The sequence below is a fragment of the Pempheris klunzingeri genome, chromosome 17, assembly GCF_042242105.1.
Source record: "Pempheris klunzingeri isolate RE-2024b chromosome 17, fPemKlu1.hap1, whole genome shotgun sequence".
NCBI classification, from domain to species: domain Eukaryota; kingdom Metazoa; phylum Chordata; class Actinopteri; order Acropomatiformes; family Pempheridae; genus Pempheris; species Pempheris klunzingeri.
This window is the reverse complement of record NC_092028.1, coordinates 22,592,884-22,611,597: the sequence shown is the minus strand read 5'-3', so window position 1 is coordinate 22,611,597 and position 18,714 is coordinate 22,592,884. Positions and strand designations below refer to the sequence as shown.

Below are 18,714 nucleotides of genomic sequence, written 5' to 3'. Positions count from 1 at the left end.
TTGAGAATAGTTCCAGGAAACCGAGCGGAGTGATTTAGTGATGTAGCCAGTCATTCCCGTCACCTCACGCAATTAGTATTCACACTGTATTCACAGACACCTCCTGCTGCGCCTGATAAAACTCCCTCTGGCCACGCATATGTGTGTGTGTTAACGTGTGAGAAACAGGTGTGCATTTCCCCATTTGCCCATCTTTGTTTACACTGTGTGTAGCTGTGAGGAGTGTGTGTGTGTGTGTTTGTGTATTATTGTTCACAGTGTGGAAGAAGTATTTTAGTGGAGGAAGTATTCGTGGTGCAGCCTCCGTCCTACCTGCCTCTTACAGACCGTCCTCCAGACACCCGTGGACCCATAATGTGAGTGTTTGTGTTTGCGTGGCACCACAATGCTATCAGGGCGGAGGCAGGGGAGGAAAGGAGTGGACACGAAAGGGTCTGAAAAGATGAGTGAGGGAGAAAAACAGCATTGTTTGGGAGGTGGGGTGTATTTTGATGTTCCAGGAATATGGGAAAGGAAAATAAATAGATGAAGGTGGAGCCTGGAGAGGTCAAGGTGAGAGAGGGGTGTTTACAAGACGGAGAGCGGTACAGCCGGATGGTAGAGGAAGAGAAATGGGAAGGAGGAGGAGGAGGAGGAGGAGGAGGAGGAGGAGGAGGAGGAGGAGGAGGAGGAGGAGGAGAACTTCGGGGCGGAGTGGGAGGGTCTACGTGATGGCCAGCTAAATCTTGAGGTTGGCCAGGCGCCGTTAGATTAGCAGATAACTGCATCTCAATCCGATTAGAGGCTAGTTTATCAAACAGTGATGCGAGGAGCAGTGGAGTGGAACACAGGTGAAGGCCAAACTGCACATCCCAGGGCGACTTGAGGCTACAAGTATAAATTCAGCCCCACACATGCACGTGCACTGTTTGCTAATGTTGTTAAATGCTTTCCCGTCCGTGCAGGAGTTTGTCCTTGTAAGAGGATGTGCTACTCCTCCCTCTCCTCCTGCGTTGCCCCTCCCCCCGTGTCCTAACTCTCTGCCAGATGAGAGAGAGAGAGAGAGAGAGAGCGAGAGAGCGAGCATGAGAGGAAAGAGGATCACATTTCCCAGAGTCAACGCTGTATAGGTGATATAGGAACCTGGCAGCCAGCTATCAGTCATAAGCATCTTCCAGCTCAGCCGAGCACCTCCACAATCACCTCCCCCACTTCAAGTATTGATTTCAGACTGACAAGAGTTGGGATCACCGGCGTGGATGTGGTGATGTGTTTGCCTGCCGTGCCTTGTGCGATACCTGTATGTTACGGCTGTCATGTATGTAGGGCCATTAGCGTGCTTGTGGTATCAGGTCAATTGTTACATCCCTTATTGATGGAGCTCCTGACTGGAAATAAATTGAAATAGAGGCTTGCACTGAGGAAATGTGTTATTGACTTAGCCCGGGCTATAAAGTAAAGTATATACCTACAGCCCCTGCGAGGTGGAGAGGCCATGAATGCCTACAGGACGCCGGCATTCAGCAATATAAAATCTGAGGGGCCGCGACCTTGTCAGACTTAGATTACACACAAATAGGGAACGCACTATGATATTCAAGATATTCCAAGTGGCAAATTTATGTGAAAAAAAACTAATTTAAAAGTCTTTTTTAGACATAGACATAACGTCAGAGCGACACGTCCTGTCTGAGGGTGTTTGCTGCAGGAGCGACATCATTTCACGCCTCTAGTCAAACATCCAATGTGTGTCAATGTCTCATCAATTCCCCCAAAATGTGATTTATTCCTTGAGGGGAGGACTGGCAGTGCCACATGACTGTTTTTTTTTTTTTTTTTTCACTGTAGTCATCCATCGAAATTCATTCTGCTGCTGATTAAAGCTCATCTGTATCACGCAGGCAGTGGTGGGTGTGCTGTTGTGTCATCGCTGACCGCTGTGGTGAGAAATAAGCACACAAAAGAAGTCAAGCCTCAGTCACTTCTGTGACCAGAGCAACTCCTACATGCTCTTTATGACTGGGAGCAGGCCGTTCAGCTACGAGTAGCACTGCGGCGTGAGCGACTATTGCAACTAGAGTTTTACCAAACTAAAGTTGTGGTGGTGATATATATCTTTTTTTTTGGACTCTTTGTTAGCTCTTTGTTTCGGCAAATTGGCTGCACGCAGCGTATTTGTGTCTGCTTACAGAATTACTGCTATTGTCTGGTTTACGAGCATGACAGAAAGTGAAAGAGGATGTGCAGCTGGAAATTGTTTTCTCTTCACTTTAAAAAAGCAGAAGCCGAAAGCTGAACAATCAGCCGGAAAAAGTGGCGAGTCGGCTGTATTTGTGTGTGCTTGTTTGTGAGTGTGTGAGAGACACACAGAGAAAGGGAAGACATCTGTGAGGTGATGCCTCATAAGGTTTTCTCTGCGTGTCTGGTTTTGTTTTTGAGGGATGCGGCTCGATGGGGGGGTGGTGGGGAGGGGGGGTTTCTTGGGACATGATAAACAGACAGCTGGACATGGGTTGAAAGGACAAACGGCGACCCAGAGGCAGAGAAGGTGAAAAATGTGCATGCTCTTGCTTTATTCTTTGCACGCTGTCTTCATGCTGACTCTGCACTCAGAGAAAGAAACGAGGCTCTACGAGTGCACTAATGGCAGCTCCGTGCTGAACTCCTCCAAAGACAGCTTTCCATCACTGCTTCCTCCCTGCGTCCTCACTGATGTAACATGATGTGATAGAGCTGCGCGTGTGCAGACTGAGATCAGTCCTGACACGCTGATGAGAACATCTAAGAGAGTGAGGGGGAAAAAAAAAGTGTTGGTTTATTCGTTTTCTTATCTGCATTTTATTATTTCACTCTGTTTTGTTTCCTAACTCCGTCTATGCCCCCTTAGCGTTTTCAGTAATTTGCCCTGTGACGCTGTCAGAAGGAGCCACTGTGCTGGAAAACACCCACAGCTTCACTTACCTGCCCTCACACTCCCATCAACCTGTGTATTGATTCCTCTCTGCATTTTCACACTGTTTGGACAGAGTTAAAACAGGATGACTCATTCCTCCGTGTCCTTTGTTTTCCTCGTGCACGGGCGCTGTACACTGACATTGGTGTCCTTCAGACCACCTCTGCACAGCTCAGGAACTGGATGTACCGGGCTCGCTGAGTGGTGTGCAGCAGCTTTTGGCTCCCCTCCTCGCTGTTAGAGCGCCGGGCTTCTGTCTCACCAACATCTTCTCTCTGGCTCATCGTCCGCTACAACTGTACTCCCCTGTTGAATCCATTTTGTTTCCTTGTCGCATCAGGTGACGCTTGTAGACATAATGCTCATAGAGAATGTGCCACAACAGGACTTAAACATTTCAACAGTAATGCAGTTGTAAGTTCAAGGTGATGAATTTGTCTTCTGAATATAAAATTACACTGAAAATCCCTTTTTGTTTTTTGCTCTCCTGTGTTCTGTGAATAACAGGTTTCATGATCTGCTTGTGGCGTAAATTCATCTCTCTAATGAGATTGTCATCCCACTGAGACCGGGTTAAATAAAGGTTGAATAAATCTAATTATTTAGACTTACATTCACATTATATACATTATTCAGGTCATATCAGGAGCGAATACTTTCAGGATCCGTCGTTCTCACTGGCTGCACTGTATTTTTCCATAGTTCCAGACTCTCTTTGTCCTTTTGTGTCAGATTGAAGTCTTTCCTTCCTTTTTTTTGGCCCTTGAGTCGCTGACCTTCTTTGAGTGTAAATTAACAAATGAAAGGCACCACTGAGTTGCTAGGCAACCACACCACTCTATTAACCTCTTTATACGTCTTCTCTCTGCATCCAAAATGAATGAATTACAGTAGGAATGCTGGATGGACACATAAACACAGTACTGTATTTATAGTATCCACAGTATATCTGAGTGCTTATATTAACATTCAGCTTCCAGTTTAGTATTTGGCTAAAATTAGGTCTTCTGCCTTCATTTATATTAGTGAGGGTAGAAAGAAATACGAGAAGCATCGAGCGCTACAACATCACTAGAAACTACAAACTAATGCCTCTAAAGTGGCCGTTAATGTGAATTAAGCTCACACCTGTAGCAGTGTGCTCCTTCACACTGGTCAGTCACAGATCTGAGACTCGTGTATGTAAAAGCTGCACCGACTGCTTCGGCCTGTTGCAGCTCTACATCAGCGTTACAGCCACATTGTGCTGGAGTGGGAAAGACTGGCGAACAAACCAATGCATGCAAATAGGGGAGCACTTACAAGCCTCAACTGATTTTCAGTGATTGTGTTCAAAGGTTTACGATCTACATGGATTAAAAAAAAACAAATCTAAACTTTTCTTTCTGCTCCACATACATCATAAACCCTTGAATATAAAAATGACTAATTGAAATCATTGTTATAGTGTTTTTTTTTTTAACAGTAAAATCACAGCTCCCCTCTTTACAAGCGTGTGTGTGTGTCCCAGTCCAATCTGGCGGTGAGTTTGGGGTCTGGCTCCGACTGTTTCCTCTTTAGCCCTCACATTTTTCATACTGTTGAAATATTAAATATGAAGATTATGAGCTCATACAACCAGCGTCACCTGGTGGCAAACACAGCTACTAAAAAGTGACAATTCTAGCCAGTTATCAGACCACTGGGGGGGGAGGGGGAAACAAGAAATATACACAAATCTATTATATAGTAATTTATTTTGGGGATGCTGCGCAGAATCATCTCGGCCAGCAGCAGCACAGCGTCTCTCCCTTTCCTCTCGCACGCAGCCAGGCAGCCGAGACTGAGTTACTATGGTTACAGCGATGCTCTGTCACTCTAAAAGGTTCCCACCCTCCTCTCACATCCACCACATCCTCTATGGGGGCTAGTCTTTGTAATGCCATTACAAAGGTGCTGAAACACTTTTTATCACAACGCTGGATGGGCCCAAACACACGGAGCAGAACAAGCAGGCTTGGGGGGGAAAAGGAAGGTGGCAGAGTGCTTATCAAGTTTAATGATAAACTTTGGATAGACAGACACAAAAGGCAGAATTAGATCCCAAATGGAGCCACAATTTCAACCAAATCTGATTGTGCTGGCGTGAAGTTACTCAGCCTCAGACAACATGTTCCTCTTCCATGCAATGTGATGTGATTGTTTTTATTGGATCTGTTTGTAATAGTTTCTGAGGGAGAGGCTGCTTCCCATGTTGCCTCTACGTTAGTGCTTAATCCATTTGTTATTTTTCCCATCAAACTGGACAATAAGTGTTTGTAATTAAAACCTTCTGCTTTTCTTTTTACATCATTTGTTCTTGTCACAGATTACAGCTGAGCCTGAATGTGACAGTAGCATCGTTATTGTTATCAGTTATCAATGTTATTAGTTACATCTGTATTTTACACGTTCTGTTCAGCCTCTTAGGGAATCATTGAATAGTTGTATGAATGTCAGTAGTTTAAGAAACAACAAAACGCTTTTATCTCAAACAGCTTCTCAGGACAGAGGAAAGCAGATCGGGCCTCTTTACTGCTCCACTCACCCCTTATTTAATCTGGAAAATGTATTTGTCTCCAGTTTCCTAAAGGTTCATGGCCAGTTAGCCTGTATTTTCCACCGGCCCTTGTGATGTCTGAATGTGGGCTTTGATGGGTTTAGCAAGACGCAGGGCTTCCCCAAATCGAAGTTCCCCGCTTGCATGACCTTGTAATCTGGAGAGGACGGGAACAGCGGCAGCCGAAGCCGGAGCAGAGACACCGTTCTAAAGCACGTTCGGTCAATTCGTCACAATTTTCCTTTCTAGCAAAACGTGGTTTAAAATGCTCTCCTCACTTTGAGTGAAAACTCATCATCCCAAAACGCTGCGTTATCATTTGTAACAAAGCGTTTTCATTCCTCACCTGATGAGTTCTGCTATCTGCTGTGAACTCCATTAGCCGGGCAAATCATGTCAGAATCTCCCTCTCTTTCTGACACTATCATTTAATTAATGTGTTGACAATATGCAAAAAGAGAGAGCAGCTTCTGTATTTGGTAGGTCTTGTTTCCTTTTCCTGCTCATAATTCCACTGTTATCTGTCACAGACAGGTTTGTGAATGAAATAAAATGCTGGATGGAGTTATGCCTAGCTTCCCTGAAGAAAGGTCACCGGTGATGAATTTCAATTACTGGTGCACCAGACATTGGCAGTCGATTGCGATCTGGGTTCAAACGTGGTCAACTGCATTTTGATTGACAACACTGCACGCTCATAAGTCATGAAAAAGAATCTGTGTATGAAGGCCGGGATGCAGATGGAGCTGGTTAGAGTGTGTGCACGACTCAGGGAGGCAAATCAATAGAATTCAGAGCTGTGATTTGCTTGTAGGTGCACGCTGCTGCTCCGGTGAAAGACTATATGAAATGTATGTATAATGCATGCTGGTTGCTTTCTCTCTCTCTCATATTTGATCAGATAAGCTACTGAGCATTTGCATTATGGTGTTTGTGCATGTGTTAAAAGTGTCTGTGTGTGTGTGAGAGAGAGTTCTTGTCCTTCAGGTGCCCTCACAGTGCAAAAAGAGATCTAAAGGGAAGAGGAAATTAGCAGAAATAAAAGCAGTGGACGAAGACTTTACAGTCGTCCATTGCAGCCATGTAGTAAAACTTTCAGTGGTATTATTATGAGAGTGCTGCAGTGTTACTGTACTGTTAAATCCTTCCTGCTCACTAAGCCTATACAGTGGAGCAGTGCAGCGCTGGCATTGCCGGTGTCCTTAATGAGTGTAGTAAATCAGCCAGGATGCTCACGGGTGCAGCATGTTAAATCACAATAAGCTCTTTGTACAGGAAGTGACAAAGGAGCTCCCACTTGCACGGCCCAGTGATTGAACAAAGTCTGGTGAACAGCAAAGGTGGAAGAGAATAACAAAACTAGCATAGAGATGATGGTCGTTTTTAGATTGGTTAGATGAGCCTGTTCAGACCTGGAAAAGAAATGCTAATAGGAAGAAAGGGAGGGAGGGAGGAAGGGAGGGAGGGAGGGAGGGGTTGTGGGGAACAGCAGATGGAGGAGGAGAGGAGTTCCCTGTAGGGTCCCCTCTGCATGTGACCCTCAAATGGACTGGCCTCAAAATGCTGCTGAGTTCACTAAGCTGGAGAAGATTTTTCATGTGGGCGAGAGACTGTCAACCCTGACCCCCCCCTGCACTGGAACAGTATTGATTTTTCAAGCTCACTTGGGAATTTAATTCACTACATGTGTTAGGGTACAGCACAGATACATTTTGTTCTCAGGCTAGAAGAACTACTTTGTCTGCCATTGTTAAATGTAGAAACTGAGTTTGACTGAGTTGAGCAGGATCTCTAACTGCCCTGACCCTGGCTCCCCCCTCCGTGCCCTTGTAACACCCACACACTCCTGCCTGGTTTGTCAAAGCAGCCACTCCACAGTGGGATTTTTATTTTTCCCTTCTGAAGGACATTAAGTACCACACTCTGTGCTTTTTCTCTCTCTCTCCATAATTAAGCAAATTCCCAACAAAAGCCTTGTTGTCCTTGGAGAGTTGTGAGTAATGCTGTGACTTTAGGCAGCTTCTACCTTTGAAATACGGCCTCCAACTATGTTTATATGCTATTCCATCTCTAAAGAGTGTAAACACATGTGTTGGGGGAGATGCAGGGAAGCTGGGAAGTGTTCCCTAAAGGGATGTTGGTTGGGGCCCTAAGTTGTCCTCCAGGCAGTCTGCAGGAACATGGCCTGATCGCTCCCCACAGAGAGTGATAATGACAGGGGCTGAGGGCCCAGCCTGGGCATGTCGTCCCTTAAATACTGATGTGGTTCTGCCCCCAGAACTACTGCTTCTGTAGCTGCTGGTTGAAGGCTTACAAGGTTTTTGTGCTCCACAGGGAGCTGTAAAGTCAACCACATGAAGAGATAACACAACAGAGGACCAAAATAGCCTAACGGTGCTTCACTTATCCAACTCATTATAGTGCTTCCTCCATTTGATACGGATTTCAGTTTCTCTTGACGCTGTGTGGGAGTGTGCACATGTGTGCAGTTGGGATCTATGTGTATCTACATAGGCTAGTGCAGTAGTGAGAGAAGATGATCTTCTTTTGAGGCTGCATTAAGTCAGAATTGATGCAAACACAAAGAGGTTACAAATAACCTCAAAGTAAATTTGACTCCCTTAGAGCCAACCAGAAGCATCTGAGAGTGAATGCTTCCTTTCTAAGAGACAGAAGAGGAGACGAGGCGATAAAGCGAAATAGTGCCTGAAGAGGAGTCTTTCCACTAGTTGTTCCTTTTTCCTGTAATGCAGCAGACTGAGATCCACATCCCCTTAAACAGCAGTCTTTATATCAAAGAGGATCGTGTTGCACACATTTCGTACAATGTGTCGATTGTTGTGGAGCCGCTGCGTCCCCTCTGTGCTCAGAGCAACAATCTTGCCTGGGAATAAGTGGCGGCTAGAGGAAATGACACTGCTCGTAGGTGACACATACACTCTGACGTGACCTTTAGCAACAAGAGCACGTCCTTGCTAGGAGAGATGAGTTCAGTTTAATGTGGTGGCCAGGGCGCTTTGGTGAAACTGGGTCAGCTTGTATCGAGGCCTGGATATCAGCGTGACTTTCTTATGCATCCCCATCAGATTCACCTCCCCTCCTGCTGTTCGGTTCTCTCCCAGGGAATCCTAACTCCCCCTCTTTTCTGTACAGGAGCGAGGCCAGACCTATAAATAGGAACCCTTGTTCTCCCTGTTCCTCCCTCGTAAGCCAACTGCCTTTTTTCTTCCAGAAGAGACCCCCAGTTTGGCACCCACGATTCGACCTGCTTCTCCTCGCCGCAGCACTGACAGTCAGGTTTTCAAGGCAAGCACAAAGGTCACCTTCACCCAGAGCTCTTCTGCAAAGTGGGCACATTGAACTGCTCTGCTCCCGTGTCCTCCACCCTCCCTCCACTGTGCATTTACACAAACACTCGCAGGCACACCCACTTCCTCCCATGTCCTACATTTGTCTCCACTACTGGGAGAAAAAGCTAATGAAACTGTTATTTATCTCAGCAGCAGCTCAGCCTATAGCTCCACTAACAGCTCGTACTAGTCGTCACCAGTAGTCTCTGACCAGTGGTGGAAGAAGAATCCTTTAGCTCAGCAAAATTAGCACGTGTACATTATCGTCATACATTATTAAAGTCCTGCATTCAAAGTCCTCATTGTGCAGAAAGTCCCTTGGCAGTGTAAATTCTATTACATAACTGGATTATCACCACTGATGTGTTAATTTGTAAGCAGCATTCTTGTAGACGATTTTCATGTTGCAGCTACCTTAAGCCTATATGTTATTGACAAATACAGTAAAAAGCATATTTCCCTCTGAAATGCAGTGGATTAGAAGTTTAAAGTTGTATTATATGAAAATACACAAGTAAAAAACATGTACTTCAGAACTGTACTAGGTGCAGAGTACTCTCTCCTTTCACTAACTGGCAACATGGTGTAAGTACGCTTAACTAATGAAGTGCCATGGAGGGTGATTATCCAGAGGGTGGAACAGGAGAGAGAAGGATCAGTGTAAGAAGGTTCACCATCCTGCAGATCAACCACACCAGAGATGGCTCTTTTTTTTTTTTTTTTTTCCACTGGAACAATCCGTGAGTTGGTTTGCCAGCCTCTTGACGAGACAGAAGGAGCCCAGCCAAGGATCAGGCTCATGGGGATTATTTATAGAGTTGAGTGGGCTTCACGGACGCAGGCGTGGAATGTGTCAGAGAGAAAATGCATCATTGATCAAAGCCTGCTCAGGGATGTAGTCTTATTTTTGCCAAACACTGAGCAGCGATGGGGGGTTTGGGAGAAACAATGGCTTTTATCAAAGGCTCCATGTGTACTGTGCTGCCGTAAGGTTGCCTGCTCTTCTACCCACACCGAGTCCTCTGCACCTACACAGGTGACTGGACTTCACTGAATACCTGCCAATTTTAGCCCCCTTCTCTTTCTCCACTCCAGCATCTAAATAGCCTCTCAGCTCTGGATGGTTAAAATACTCTCGTGGTGGGCGTTCTGACAGTGAGTGTGCAGCACATGGACGCAGGTGTGTGCATCCACGATACCGTGTGGGTTTTACGAGTGTAAGTAAGTGTGTGTTTGTGTGTAGGTGTGTAGAAGGAAAGCAGAACCTCTTTTAGGAGTGTGTCACAACAAGTGTCCACATCAATCGTGGCTCTTATGGTTTGTCCCCTTGTGAATTTGTCTCCAACACACACCTCCGATGGAGGGATGGACACGTGCAGGTGGTGTGTGTGTCTGTGTGTGTGTGTGTGTGTGTGTGTGTGGTGGTCCGTGAGCTCCACCTGGCACATCTGCAGGATGCTTCTCCCCCTTTACCTCCCCCACTCTCTCTGAGCTTGTTCAGGAAGGAGAGGAGAGAGGAAGAAAGCAAGGTGAGGGGGTAGAGAGGGTGGAGGAGGGCAGAGGAGTGTAGCAGAGGTGTCCTGTACTGCAGCAGCAGCAGCAGCAGCAGCTCTCTGGAGGCAGACTGGGGCACTTCTCTCTCCCACCATTCGCTGCAATGCAGACGGCAGTCAAGGTTATGCCCGTGTGTCCGCACTGACAGACTCTGGGTCCGAGAGACAACGATTATGCTTCGGGAAACTTGTGGCCTCGTTGTCCTGTAATGGTTTTATTTATAGCTGCAGAACCTTCATGCTCAGACTTGCAAATCCCATATCGACTTGCTTCAGTAGTACCTGATGTTTCGGGGGCTTTAAAGACCGTGTTTTGCCTCTCTTACCCCGCACAGATAACATCTCGCTCTTTTCTTCTTCGTTGCAGAGTTGCCTGTAATCGTTTGGCGGGCTGTCATTTCATACAAGCGTTGTGTCTGAGGGGGAAGGTAAATGCCACGGAGACGTGTAGCACGGGACTGACAGGGTGACATTTTTTGTTAATCAGCCTCCTGCTCATCTTCAGCTTCTTCTGCCCGGCTGTGATAAATAAGTGCGTCTCAGCCGCTGAGGGCTGCAGGCTGTATATGGTCAGTGCTTCACGAGGTCTTGTGCGAAGTTTCATTGGAAGTGGATCAGAGAAAGGCCACATCTGGTGCCTCACAGAGCCACTGCAACATTTTCACTTCCTGTTCAGAGCGAGCTGCAGTCTTACACAGACACACAGAGGCGAAACAAAGGAGGATGGCCACTGTGTGTGTGTGTAGCCAAAAGAATTCCTCTGGCATCCCCTTTTATTGCGCCCGAGGCTCAGGCAGACGATTCATTGTGAGCGGGTTCAAAACAGCTGCCTCTGTCAGATGTTATTGAGGATGTGATAGATCATTTCCCACAGGGTGGAAACATTCAGCACACCGCTAGTCTGACCTTAATTGTTTCCCGGTATCAATCTCATCTCTTTATTATTGCTGTATGTAGCGATACATGTAGAGAAATACACAGACGGAGGAAGACGGGAAAAAATCAATTAATTCAGGAACCAAGAGACACAAAGGTTAAATAAATAATAGAGGGAGAGCAAACAACAGTGAGAGAGTGAAAGACGGACAGAAAGAAGGGATGGATGATGAGACCCAGGTGTCAAAGGATCCGTGTCAGCTGTTATCCTTTTGAGTGGTCATCATCGGGAGGTAGGCACACACACTTTCATCTCACACTCCCCCGGACGCTCCATGTTTTTGGCAAACGCAGCCAAGATCTAGTGCCTGTGGCTGAAAACCATTTGGGGAAATGAGGAAACACTGTGGTAATGAATGTAATGAGAGGAATGCTTTGAGATCAGACAACACTGTTTAATTAAAGCACTGCAGACCACGGGGAAGTATTAAACATAGTTATATCTGAGTCAATGAGTGCCTCCAGTAGCGATAGCTGTGAGGGACTTGGCGCACTGCTATCAGTTGTTAGCATAAGGCTGTCAGATAAAAACCCTGCGACTCCAACTTCATTGACTTTCATTATCTTATTTGAATTGGAAGGCAGCGTATTCTATTAGTCTTTGGCTCATGGTGAAACCACCACAGCCTCGTGTATGACATTCAGGATGAGTGCAGGATGCTCAGGCTAACTGAACACTGGACCAGAATCAGCCAAAGAAGGGCTGCAGTCCTCTTCCTAACTGAGACAACATGGTTTCAGTGTGTTTGCTCAGATAAAAGTTGTTTAGAAGATGAAAAAGGAGCCTTTCACCTCTGTCTCCTCCCACAAATTTAAGCCTAGAAACAAAATGATCAACTATTTCCTACTCAGAAGCCAAGAAAACAATCACCTGACCTCTGTTGCTCCCCTTTGATTCCTACAGTAATAAAAAAAAAAAACTATTTTCAGTCATTGTCACTTGGAGATGAAAACATCCCCGAGCAAAGGTCCCGGGTGCAGCTTTAAAGGACCATTCTGCCAGTTTTTAACCTTATCTGTATTTATCCAAGTTGAAAAATAGCTGCAGTTGCTGGCGATACGTTCTCTGTGTCTCTGAGGCACAGCTGCAACATCTGTTGTTCTCCCATTTGATGTGTACGCTGTTGTAGTTGTGAGCAAGAAAGAACTACAGGTTATTTCAGCGCTGAGGTCTAGTGTCCACCTCTGGGTAGCCAGCTGTCACGCAAATACAGCAGCTCAACAACAAAACTTCCTCATTCTCTTTGCTTGTAGTGCAAACTAGCTGTTTCCCTCTAATGAAATGGCATCCCCCCCCAAACATGACCGTTCAGCCGTCAGACGTATTTATTTGACCCAGAGAACGTGGCTGAAGAAACGCAATAGAGAGCGGCAGGAATTTGGACCTTGGTCACCACAAGCTTACAATACATCCTGGTACATGCACTGCTGGCACCTTTCCATGAGCAGAAGAACATAGCACGTTGCTTCAGTCGACTACATTTACCATCAACACTGATTGGACATCCATATAAAATGTGGTGAAATTTCCCTTCAAGCAGTGAAAACCTTTTTTTAGATGTATGGGGGGGGCCCCGGTGTGAAGTGAACCCTTTATTCTTGTTCTGGCACACTCGGATACATTAGCTGAACGGGGGCACAGAGCGTGTCCAGAGTTGGCATAGTGAATGGAGGAGGGGTGAGATAGAAATCACAAATATGAGCCGCTGAAACAACCTTCAAACATCCTCCACTAAACGAGGAAAACAGCGGAGAGTACATTTGGCAGGAGATTGTGAGGGAATCCAGGGACAAACAGTGTCCCCCTCCTCCCATATAGAAGGATTAGTCTGTTATTATTTAACGCGGCTTCTACAGAATTACAGACATGACCCGACAGACCCACAATCACTCAGAGTGAGTAGGAGCGGAGATTGACAGCGGACACCTTGCCTACGGAAGACAGAAAATCTTGAGGAAATGTTGAACCCCCCTCATCTCTCTCTCTCTCTCTCTCTCTCTCTCTGTCTCTCTCTCGGTCTCTCTCTGTCTCTCTCCATCATGCTTAGCAACAAGCATGCACACACGCACACATGCGCGCACACAGACTCACCTGAGCTGAGCTCATGAAATAGGCTCTGCATGAAATAATTGGCCCCACTGGTGATGCGAGACGATAGTCAAGCAGCTGGGGAGAACCAGGGTGGTGTGATGGGGAAGCCACAGGAGAGCCTTAGTGCGTGTTGTGCATTAAAATGTGCGGTGAACCCAGAAAGGTGTGATGTGATTCCCGACCAAACCTGCACACGAGCCATACTGAATGCAGTGAGTGGTTTCATAAGTGAAACTGAATGGACTCTTGAACAGAAATGCTTTGCGGCTGAGTTATCTAAGCTGGATGGCAGCTTTTTGGTCCTTTTTTCTGTGGTTCCACAGCTCGATAGCATTGACCTCCACTCTCTCTGTGGGCCAGTAATTAGTGAGACTGTTCGGTGCTCTCTGGCTTGTTCAGAGTTCTCTGGGGAATTTCCACTTTTCATCTGAGCACAGAAAGAGAATTACCATCAGAACCTGGGCTTTGCATTTACTGCACAGTGAGCGCCGTGCACAATGGACCACCTGGGTGAAAATGTGAAAGCGTTCTTGCACAGAGACACAATTCAGGCACATTCCCCCTCAATTCTTTCACCTATTCACACATTATGTTGGTGTTCTGTGAAACTTGCACTAAGATGGTGTGATAAGTTGCATGATGTGCAGCTGAGAGTACCGCTGTGAGAATTAAAGCAGTCGCCCACACGAGAGATTACAGTGACAAACAGTGACAGGCCCAGCTTCTCTCTCCCCCTGACTCTCTTTTCCTCATCTGTCTTTCTTTATTCTCTCCATTCCTCCCTCGCCACTTCTATCTCCAAAATCTGTATTCAATTTGAAGATGCTTTATTAGCGTGACAGATAACAATGCAATGTTTCCAAGGCAAAATGTTACTGACATTGTATTTATCTTTCCTTCCCACTCCTCTCCCCCAATGAGAATTTAGTTTTTCAATTTGATTTAAGTAGCTTTATTGGCATTGAGGTTGCACAGCGTTGCCAAAACATCTGAACAAATTAAGTTAACTCTAAGCTCATTGAACTTGCAATGTTTCTCAGATTCTGTCAATCGCTCCTTAAATCTCTTTTGTGCAAATACTCAGTTTTAGCATACATCTGCTTTACCTCTCTTTCTCCCTCTCTCTCTATATATGGAGGCATCTCTCCATCCAGTTTTTGGGAGTAGAGTCTGTTGGAGGCTGAATGAATCTGCCCTAAACTCTCTGTGGCAGGATTCAGATGCCAGTTTGTGTAACCATCTTGTCCGTGGGAAGGGAGAGGCACTGCGGTGCCTTGGGGTAGTGGTGGGCAGCCGAGAGTCGAGGAGGGGGAGAGAGGGCTTGTGTTCTGACGATGACCTCCCATCTACCTCATCCAAATAGACTGGGGCTTACTGAGCTGTGAAATACTTCACGGCAAAAGCCAGAGCTCTCTGGGTCTTCACATCTAGTGCTCCTGCAGGGAACGGTGCCGGACTTTCTCCAAAAACAAAAAATGATCATTCACACAGTAATCAAATCACCTTCACTTGTTAATTTGGTTTGTGCAGTAATTTACTTCATTACTTCTTTTGCTGCATGTAAAGTTTGTTTGAGAAGATTCAAGGACGACAAACCACACAGACCTACAATTTATATTAAAAAAAGAAAGCATCTACAGAAATTGTACTTCTATAAAAACATTGGAATAGTGAAAATAATTCAACCTTGAGATGGTGAATTCTTTTTTATCCAGGCAGCAACTCTTAGAAGGCCGACAGCTTCTGTGATGGAAATCATTAATGTGATAATCGGAGGGGACTTACCTCACCTGGACTGTAATATTATCAATGTGACTGGAACCAGAATTAGTTACGCACATGAACAGTGGGCGCTCTGATGGTAACATGTTACACAGTGAACACATGTGTTTGCCGTGTTGAGTGATGCTCTGTGTGCATGCAGACATTCATTCTATGATCCTCCAGCACACATGCAGGTAAACACACCACACGTACTCTGACTCACATCTTGGACAGCACGTCATCAAGAGGGCTCTGCTCTGCTCTGTTCTGCCTTCGCTCCCCATTACCCACGCTCCCCTGTTGCCTTATTCACCGATTCATACTGCACACACACACACAAATGACACAGTAGCTCTGTGGGCGAGAGGAGCTCAGCAGCGCCTGACTACTTTCTGCAGACCCGTTTTAGAGTTGAGATATGTTAGGAGCAAGGAGTAGCGGTCGTGATGAGGAGGTGGAACGGTTTGAGCTTTGGTGGGACGGGGAGGAAGTGGGCCAAAGAAGTGAAAGAAGCAGTATGTCCAGAGTCCCACAGGAAGACCTTTAGGGGAGAGATTCGTCCTCCATGTGATCAAAAGCAGCTCAGCACTCCAGTCATACTAAACTGTCACCGTCCAGTAGCTTGGACGCTTAACTTTCACCTTCAAATGTTGCTCTACAGTATAATTGCATTCAGTCTGCGTCAAAGCAGTGAAGTTGTTTATGCATCTGCACAGGCGGTCGGAGTGAGAGGACTTTTTAGTTTCGCTTGTACTTTCTGACATAACAAGAGATGAGGCAGGAGAGGAAGCTCTTGGGGGTTTTGTTGGGGCGCCTGTGTTGCACCCACACAGACATCCACTATACTCTGCAGAGAAGAAGCAGACATTAGCCTGTCTGATAGGGCTGCATTGCAGGAAGGACGGCAGACTGAGGGAGTGCAGGAAAACCAACCAGATGTATATTTGTTTGAGAGATGATATAACATGTAATTGGAAATCTAATCGTTATGTAAGTATACAAAGATAGGAAGTCTGTGAGAATAGTTTGTCCTACAGTATGATTTTAAGGAGTCAGTGTTTTGGCGTACTCCACTCAGTGAGGCACTGCAGTGTAACAGCCAACCTGAGAGCTCATGTTGCATTAATTGCCTCCCTGGAGTTATGTTCCCCATGTCATACTGTACTGCTTGTGGTGCACAGCATCAGGGTGTGACAAGAGTGACGGGAGGGAGAGTGAGTGTGACATACCATCGCCCTTCAGAGGATGTTTGGGGACTCGTCTCACAGCCTGCCCCGTCCCCAGCAGCTTCACCCTTCCATCAGGGAGTGTTTGACCCAGCCCGGGGCAGCTAGCGTCACCACAGGAAAGGGGATGGGGGAGGTGTGGAGGATTACCAAAATACCCCCACGTCACTGTGGCAACAGCAGCAAACAGCAGCAACAGGCAGTCAAGTCAGAAGCACTCAAGCACGCAAACACACACACACATAAACAGAAATACTGACATCTCTTCCAGGAAAGACGCCAGGGGCTGTGAAAAATGGTGAGAGAGTGCAGCACAAGTGTGGTCAATCAAGGAAAGAAGAGGGACTCGTGGAGAAATACAGAACCAGAAATATGATGTATATTTAAAAAGGTTTTCATGACATTAAGATGTTTATCTTGTTGCTGCTCTGGCCTCTGTGTGCACATGCTGTATGTCAGACATGTCACTGATGAGGCAGGTGATTAGTCCTGCACCTCGACGTCTGCAGCTTCATGAATTTGCATTTCAAATCAGCAGGTAGAATTCACTTCCACTAATTTGTGAAATTATCCTTAACAGACACATTTTGCCTGCTTGGCTTTGACCGAGAGGCAGGAACTGAGGGTAACGGCATGTCGTCCTGCCCGGCCGTCCGGCTAATTGTAACAGCATGTTAATGAGACACAAAGATTACCCTCCCACTCTTTGACCCCCGGTGGCGACAGCACTTCCCTGAAGAAGGCCTGGAAACAATCAGACCTGAACAGATATCCTCCTCTTGCCATTTGCTCAGTCTGCTTTTTGTCTCTCAGAGCTTTCTTCAAATATTCCCAATTCCCCAGTCAATGCACAGGAGATGTCCATCTGGTTGATTTTGCAAATAGCAGAGGAGCATACCAGAGGAGACACCAACTGTCCTTTAGGGCTGCTTCATAGATGCGCCCTAGTTGTTCTCTGTTGTTTTCTGTCTTGTTGAGCAATAGGAGCAAGTTCGTGACATTAAAGAGCACAACATGTGACATGTGAAACGTGATCTCTTGAATATTTATATCCAACCACAAGCAAGTTTGGGGGCAGATGATTTTTATTGTTGATGCTACCGTCTGTCTGCCTCTCATGTGAAGTGTTTGACATGCCTTTATTTCACTCCGTGGTTGCCTCTGTGAAAGAGTTGGAATTGTATTATCCTCCAGCTGAACCAACAGCACCCTCGTTACCCTCACAGTCTTGGCAAGGTTACGTGCATTACCATGTGCCTGTGGGTCTTGGCACTAGCTCTCACAACAATTGCATGCAAGTATTTCTCAAGGCGGAGAAAATTAATGCTTGAATAACTCTATTTTAACACACAGTGAGCAGCCCGTTTGACCTGGGTCATCGTCAGGACAGAGCACACCATCTGGTGTAAGACCAGCAAAGGCCCAGACTTTCAAAAAGATATTCTCATCCACATTAACGAATGTTTTTTTTTTGCAGATTTTGTAATTATGATATTGAGTACTTATGTGTCGGGAAACGAGATAGAGGTCGTAAAACAAGGGCAAAACCAGAGAGTGATGATCATGTCATTTCTTCAGCTTTGCATCAAGTGGTGCTCATCAATCGTGATGAGGTGCTGGGCGTCATCTGCCTCTGGCCGTCAGGGGGAAGATGGATGGCCTTGGGGGGGTTCAGTGTGTCTAGAGTTGAACCATGCTCTGGGGAGATCCATCAGACCTGTTCAGGCAGTCACCGACTTGAGGGAAACGTCCTCGCTCCTCCATAGTCTTTCTGGCTTCTTTTAACTAAAAATGATCAACAGACATGGAACAGAGATCGATGATTAGGTGGCTTTAGATAATTGATGTTTCACAAAATTCATTTTGAGGATAATCTGTCCTGTGTCTGAGTTTCAACAATGACAGGCTCAATGCCTTTGTGTTTAAAGTCTCTTACATGTAACAGTGATTTGTGGATTGATTCAGTTTTGATTTTAGTGTACTGTTCTCTGTAGTATGCATTATTAAACAAGCCCATTTTCCAAGCCCTTAACCAGGCCATCTGCATTCAGCTATCTAGCTAACCACAGCCCTGTCTGAAAATAGGACAGCACTGTCTGCTTTCTGCCAGCAAGGCTCACAACCTAAAAGCTGGGAACGTTCAGCAATGTCATGGCAGGTGGTGTGTAGAGCCTGTTTTACTACTTTCACAAGTTTTGGCTTTTGCTTTGGTAGTGAGAGAGAGACAACAACCTCAGAGCTTCAACAAGCATTGTAATGTTATTGGAATGTATTTATGGGAGG

The 18,714-nt window shown here is 45.9% G+C and overlaps 1 protein-coding gene across 1 annotated transcript in view; it reads left to right on the top strand.

The window, feature by feature from the left end:
- The window catches only part of LOC139216242 (inactive phospholipase C-like protein 2), a 57,154-nt gene that overhangs the window by 14,018 nt on the left and 24,422 nt on the right, over nt 1-18,714 (top strand). The window lies entirely within an intron of this gene.